Source organism: Arachis hypogaea, chromosome 12, assembly GCF_003086295.3.
Source record: "Arachis hypogaea cultivar Tifrunner chromosome 12, arahy.Tifrunner.gnm2.J5K5, whole genome shotgun sequence".
Lineage (NCBI taxonomy): Eukaryota > Viridiplantae > Streptophyta > Magnoliopsida > Fabales > Fabaceae > Arachis > Arachis hypogaea.
Window position 1 is genome coordinate 41,939,025 of NC_092047.1, and position 8,224 is coordinate 41,947,248.

The following is an 8,224-nucleotide window of genomic DNA, read 5'->3' on the forward strand; positions in this document are numbered from 1 at the left end:
TTGGATTCTGACCTCCCTACACTCAAAGTGGATTTTCTGGAGCTACAGAACTCAAAATGGCGCGCTTTTAATTGCATTGGAAAGTAGACATTCAGGGCTTTCCAGCAATATATAATAGTCCATACTTTGGCCGAGTTTAGATGACGCAAAAGAGCATTGAACACCAGTTCTACGCTGCAGTCTGGAGTTAAACGCTAGAAACACGTCACGAACCAGAGTTGAACGCCAAAAACACGTTACAACTTGGCGTTTAACTCCAGAAGAAGCCTCTACACGTGAAACATTCAAGCTCAGCCCAAGCACACACCAAGTGGGCCCTGAAAGTGGATTTATGCATCAATTACTTAGTTCTATAAACCCTATTAGCTAGTCTAGTATAAATAGAACTTTTTACTATTGTATTAGACATCTTATGATTTTTAGTTCATCTTTTGATCATTTTTAGATCTCTAGACCTCCATGGGAGGCTGGCCACTCAGCCATGCTTACCCTGTATTCACTTATGTATTTTTCAACAGTAGAGTTTCTGCACTCCATAGATTAAGGTGTGGAGCTCTGCTGTTCCTCATGATTTAATGCAAAGTACTACTATTTTTCTATTCAATTCAACTTATTCCGCTTCTAAGATATTCATTCGCACTTCAATATGAATGTGATGAACGTGACAATCATCATCATTCCCCTACGAACGCGTGCCTGACAACCACTTCCGTTCCACCTTAGATTGGATGATTATCTCTTGGATCTCTTAATCAGAATCTTCGTGGTATAAGCTAGATTGATGGCGGCATTCATGAGAATCCGAAAAGTCTAAACCTTGTCTGTGGTATTCCGAGTAGGATTCTGGGATTGAATGACTGTGACGAACTTCAAACTCGCGAGTGCTGGGCGTAGTGACAGACGCAAAAGGAGGGTGAATCCTATTCCAGTATGATCGAGAACCTCAGATGATTAGCCGTGCTGTGACAGAGCATTTGGACCATTTTCACAAGAGGATGGGATGCAGCCATTGACCACGGTGATGCCTCCAGATGATTAGCCATGCAGTGACAGCGCATCGGACCATTTTCATAGAGAGGATGAAAAGTAGCCATTGACAATGGTGATGTCCTTACATAAAGCCAGCCATGGAAAGGAGTAGGACTGATTGGATGAAGACAGCAGGAAAGCAGAAGTTCAGAGGAACGAAAGCATCTCTATACGCTTATCTGAAATTCTCACCAATGAATTACATAAGTGTTTCTATCTTTATTTTTTGTCTATCTATTATTTATTTTCGAAAACTCCATAACTATTTGATATCCGCCTGACTGAGATTTACAAGGTGACCATGGCTTGATTCATACCAACAATTTTCGTGGGATCGACCCTTACTCACGTAAGGTTTTATTACTTGGACGACCCAGTGCACTTGCTGGTTAGTTGTGCGAAGTTGTGAAGTTATGTTTGGACCATGGTTCTGTGCACCCGTTTTGGCGCCATTGCCAGGGAGAGAATGAACAACAAATTTTACAACCTCAGAGTAACAATTTCGCATACGAGTCACCCCGGGAGCTTGAAAATCTGTTTGAAGCTGCTCAGAAGCTTTACATGCCTAGTTTGGGACCCCAGAGGCTATTGGCATTCCAAGCATTGGTGGAGATTTCTGGATGAATTTAAGCATAAGCCGCCATAGCAGGAAGCTCTTCCAATGTCCAACTTAAGGACTTTAACTAAAAGTGCTAGGTGGGAGACAACCCACCATGGTATGATCATTTCCTTTTAATTTTTATTTAATTTTATTTGTTTTCAAGTTTCATTTTATTATATTATATTGAACCTGGAATTTTGCATCTCACTCATATTAAGCATTGAATTATGCATTTTTCATGCATATAAAAAAAAAAGGTGCGCGACGCGACCGCATCACTCATGTGATCGCGTCATATTGCGAAAAAACACTACCCACGCGATCGCTTCACCCACGCGGCCGCGTGATATGGAAATCGGCGTAAGGATCTAACGTCCAGAAAGTTGGGCTGGAATCGTGCGGCCATTGTGCGTCTAGCACAAAATGGCCCACGCGATCGCATGCCCCATGCGATCGCGTCACATGCACACAACCAATCCCACGCGACCGCGTGAGTGACGCGATCGCGTCGCATGGATTGCACAAATCCCAAAAGGAGACAGAGAGTTGCGCTGGAACGACGCTGGATTTGTGCGTTTAGCACAAATTCCAGCGACGCGATCGCATGCCCCAGACGATCGCGTCATATCCCCTTTAACCCCTTCCATGCGATCGCGCGACCCACGCGATCGCGTCAACCACCTTTTTCGCTCCAGCCACGCGACCGCGTACCCCACGTGGCCGCGTGGATTCAAATTATAACCCCCCCAGGTCACGCGAAACCCTATTATCGCGCCCCCTGAACCTCCTCCCCTCCCTTCTCTCTTCTCCAATCCAACCACCACCACCCAGTCACCACCACCGCCACCGCCAGACGCCGCCGACCTCCCAGACGCCGCCGCCACCTTTCCCCCCTTCCTTCCTCCCCTTCTTTCTCCTTCTTTCTTCCTCTTTCCCCCCCTCTCCGCCACTGCTCCTCCGCGCACCACCAACCACCGCCGCCGCTCGTCCCAGCCGCATCCCCCCATCCACCAGCACCACCACCCCTTCCCCTATCCCCCCATCCCCCATTACCCCTTTTTCCCCCTGCCCCGAACAGCCGCGCTGCCGTCACCACCACCGCCAGCCACCGCGCCAAACGCCGTCATCACCACCGCCAGCCACCTTTCTACCACTCTCATAGCCTTCCAGGTTTCGCAAAATGTCACCCTTTTATCTATCCGTCGTTAGCTCATATTTTTCTATTTTAGGCTAGTTAGATATGCATGCTGTAGTGGATTTTAGGTTGTTAGGTAGCCTAGGATGTGGTTAGTGGATTTAGGTCTGTTTAATTGCGCCGTTCATGTTTATTGCTTTATGTTTTCGCAATCCTGCTGCTGCTATGATGTTAGTTCATATGCTGTAATTTCTTATTTCATGCTGCTCTTTACTCTGACTTTTCATGATCATACTCTTTATATGTAATTGCAGCTTTATTTTCGATTCATATGAACTATTCTGTGCTGTTTATTTTCCGGGACAGTCCAATTTTAGCCGGAATGCTACCCAAATTTTTGTAAAATATTTCCCTTCATGTCTTGGTTTTGGCATTTTCAACTGTGCTTTCCTTATATTTCACCAAACCAATTCATGAATGCTTAGGCACGCATTCTTATTTTCTTTGATCTCCTGGTTCTAAATTGCAATTTTGATGTTTGATTCTATTTTTTGTTATTTCTATATCTATATGAATCATCATCCACTTGTTTTCCTTGTTTGGTTTTGAGTTACTTATCGCTTCTAATTGTGAATGCTTGTTACTTAAGAAAACTTATCCTTATGCCACTTACCTTAACCCATTTTCACTAACTCACTAATTCTAATTTTCTGACACTCTTTTTCAATTCTAACCAAACTCACCTTTTAAAATCTCTTTTCTGGTTTTTCACTTTCTTTTAACTTTCTAACCATGGTATACTGATAATTTTTCCTACTTAACATGCCTTCTATTACATTTTGGATTGTGAATTCTTCCTTTCAAACTTTTCACTCCTATACAATATTTAATGCACATTCACTTAACTCATTTACCTCATTCTAATTCTCCTTTGCCTCTTTGTATTTCTTTTGACTATTTGCCTATTTGTTTTCCTATTTTTATTATATCCTGGTTTTCTATTTTTCAGGATGTCTGACTCCCAGAGAAAGGGAAAAGGAAAGGCTACCACTGGCAAACGTAAAAGAGGAGATTCATCTATGTCTATCATAGATCTAATGCATGATGCCTCCTGGCAGGAGAAACACTTTACCCCGCAAGAGAAGGCTGACCAACTGCTTCCTGCCACTGATCCAATAAAATTTGCAAACCGATACTGTGAGCTGAAGTATCCGGTGTTTGCAACATCCAGGAACCTATACCTGGAGAGAACTCCGAAGATCCCAGAAGAACTCCAGCAGTACACCTCTGACCAAATCAAACAAAGAGGCTGGTTCTTCTTGGAGAGACCTCTGACCGAGGTCAATGCATCTTGGGTTAGGGAATTCTACTGCAACTACTTCAAAACTTCCTTAGATGCAGTGAACCTCAGAGGAAAACAGATTTTGGTTACTGAGGAGGCGATAGAAGATGTTCTGAAACTTCTGCCTAAGACTGATCAGACAGATGGTTATCAGAAAGCTGAGGAGGATATGCGCTTTATGCGATTTGACTGGGATGCAGTAAAGGCGAGGATCGCCTTTGACCCGACAGTTCCTTGGATCATGGGTCAGAACACCACCATGCCCAAGGGGATCAAGCGGATTTACCTGAACAATGAGGCTCGGCTATGGCATCAGATATTCAGCAACTACATTATGCCGAGTACTCACGAGACTGAGATACCAGTCGCTATGATCACCCTCCTTTGGTGTGTGATAGAGGGTAAGGACCTGTACCTGCCACGCTTTATCCGGCACTATATGGCCAGAGTCTACGTCCGAGGCACTCTTCCCTTTCCCTATCTGGTTACACAGCTAGGCCGTCGAGCTGACGTGCCATGGGAGGATGCTGATGAGAGGCCACCTGCTGCAGAATGCAAGAAGATTATCTCGCACAGCAGGAACTTTCTGGCCTTGGGCTACAGACCTCCATTCCTGACTGCCACTGCTGAGACAACCACACCTTCTGCCAGCCCCTCTTCCTCCACAGCCATACCTGCCACCACCACTGCACCTCCACCTGCCCCAGAGCCCATCTATCATCTAGTGCACCGCTTGTTTCGACGACTTGACCAGATAGAGCGTCACAACAAGCGACGCTATGAGCACCTGAAACTGCTGATACGATCCGGCGACATCCCCTCCGAGCCTGACACACCATCTGAGGCATCTGAGGAAGAGGTGGATGCGCCCGAGGCAGAGACCCATCCCCAGGGAGAGACAGAGCAGGCAGGCACAGCGTAGGTTGCACCACAAGCAGAGATCCCACATCAGATCCAGGCTGCAGATCCTGAGCTTCCTATCCAGTCAGCACCTCCTCTACAGCAGCCAGATCCTCAGCCCACCACCACAGAGACTCCAGCTACCATCCCTTCCAGTGATGACACCCCTTCACACCCTGCTTGATTGAGCATCAGAGACGATGCTTCATTTTAAGTGTGGGGAGGTCGCCATCTCTGGGGTATTATTTTGGTGAACCACTACAGACCCTTTTTCTTTTATTTTGGATATTTTTTTGTATTTTTCTCTCTATTTTTATTTTTATTTTCTGAGTATTTATACATTGCTACTTTTATGTATTTATACTCTATTTCTGAATTTTGCATCTTTAGCTCATATTTTAGTTCTTTAGTTTAGTTTACAATTCTAACTTATTAGTGAATTAATTAGTATAGTTTACCCTTTTTAGCATAAGGTAGCTTAGTTTAAATTGAAAAATATAAAAAGGAAGTCAACTAGGAACTTGAACATAACAGAATCAAATCCATAAACCTTGTATATGTAGCATTACATCATGTAGTTAAACTAACAACATTTCATCAAGGAGAAACATTGAAACCTTAAAGGCCACCCTAAATAATTTTTTTTTGAGAATAATGGGAATTTTTAACTAAACCTGCATAACATATATGAATGATATATGATGTTTGAGTCAGAGAACACACAGCCTGTGAGTCTTGAGCTTAATTGTATGGTTGCATTCAAACCATAATTTCATCCCTGTGTGTTTCGCTTCTTTTTATTCTGATGTTCTTTACTTTGTTTTAATCTATATGTCCAGTTGTAGAATATAGATACATACCAAGAAAGTGATTGAGGCCATTATTTGATTTTAACCCACTTGTCCCAAAAATAGCCTACCTTTTACATCACCTTTGTTAGCCCCCTTGAGCCTTTAAATCCCCCTTTTTTTAATAACCACATTACTAGCCTTAAGTAGAAAAACAAAATAAAAATCCCAAGTTGAATCCTTGGTTAGCTTAAGATAGAAATTGTTTATTGTTTAAGTGTGGGGAAACCTATTGGGAACATAGAAAGAAAGGGTAGGAAGTTGAAAGAAATAAAATTAATCAAAATAAAATTTTTGGAAAACATGCTCATGTGAGATTAAAATAATTAATTTACCATGTGCATTAAATATATATATATATATATATATATATATTTTTTTTTTTTAATTTTCAGCATTTGAAAAAAGGAGATACAAAAGAATTCCCCAAAATGCAAAATAAAAACAATGCACATGGGATAAAAATAAAGATCAAGACATGAGCATGTAACATCAAAAGTGAAAAAAAATGGGAAAAGAGGTGAAGAAGCTCTAATTTAGAAAGTATGTATGTTAGATGAAATCTTAGACTAATCAAGGATTCACTTAATTAGCTCACTTAGCCTTATACATATACCCTTACCTTTACCTTAGCCCCATTACAACCTTACTTAAGACCTCATGATTTTTGGTATGACTATATTCTATAATTGTTGATTGGTTAGATGAAGAACAAAGTTATAGAAAGTAAGAATAAAAAGAAGAATATAGTGATTAACCCAATAAACACTGAGTAACTAGAGAGTAAACACAAAATCCAGTGAGGGTTCAATAACTCATCAACATATATCTGTGCTTAATTTACTAATTGTTTTGCAAGTTTGTAAAATATTTTTCTTTCCCATCTCATTTGCAAAAGTGCTTTATTATTTAAGGGTTGGCTATGTATATATATGATTCCTTGAGAATGTGAATTAATTTAACTACATGTAAGTTTTATATATGAGTGAATAAATTAGAATTGCATGACTCATTTAGGTAGTTGCATTTAGAATAGGTTGCATTGCATAATATTCCACCACTTTAATCTTACCTTACTCTTTACCTTAGATTCAGCATGAGGACATGCTATTGTTTAAGTGTGGGGAGGTTGATAAACCCATATTTTATGATATATTTTGTGCTTAGTTTGAGTGATTTATTCAACCCTTTACCCACTTATTCATATCAATTGCATGGTTTTACTTTCCCTTCCTTATTATGTGATGTATGTGAAAAACATGTTTCCCATGCTTTTAAATTAATTATTTTAATTACCTTTATTTCCATTCGATGCCGTGATTAGTGTGTTGAGTAGTTTTAGATCCTCTAAGGCAGGAATGACTTAAAGGATGGAAAGGAAACATATAAAAATGCAAGGAAAGCGCAAAACAGAGTTTCTGAAGAAACTGGCATCCACGCGATCGCATGGACGACGCGATCGCGTGCCAAGCGCAAATCAACAGCGACGCGGCCGCATGACTAACGCGACCGCGCGCCTTAAGCAGAATGCATATGACGCGGTCGCATGACTGACGCGACCGCGTGGTAAAGAAAAGCTCCGAACGACGCGACCGCGTGACCCACGCGGACGCGTAACAGAGGCCACGCACCAGAAATTGCAGAAAACGCTCCCAGCGATTTCTGAAGCCCTTTTTGGCCCAAATCCAAGTCCAGAAGGCATAGACTAGAGGTTATGAAGTGAGGGAATGCACCCATTCAGGGAGAGCTCGCCAATTTTTACTTTCCATGAATTAGAATTAGTTTTGGAGAGAGGCTCTCTCCTCTCTCTTTTAGGATTAGGATTTAGATTTAGGATTTTTATTCGCTTTCAGGATTATCTCTTTTGATCAGGTTCAATATTCCTTTTATTTACTTTTGCAAGTTACTTTATGAATCCCTTCATGTTACAGATCACTCTTTTATTAATGTTATTTGAGGTATTTCAGTTTAATATTGATTTCTTTTATTTATGCTATTGTTGCTTTTACTCTGAAGACATTTTTATTCCAGTAGATTTACTTCCCCTTTTGATTTTGGTTAACAAATCAGTAACTCAGGAGTTGTCAAACTCAAACACGATTGATAATTGTTATCTTGTTAATTGAATTGAACTTCAATAATCCTAATCTTTTCTTAGGAAATAAATAGGATCCGAAGATCAAACCAATTAATCCCTTGACCTTCCTCTATATTAGTAAAGGCTAACGAAGTGGAATTAAGTTTCAATTATTATCATCATTGATAAGGATAGCCAGGATAGGACCTATAATTTCTCATACCTTGCCAAAAGTTTGCTTTACAGTATTTATTTATTTTTAATTGCCATTTAAATTATTTGTCATATTTGT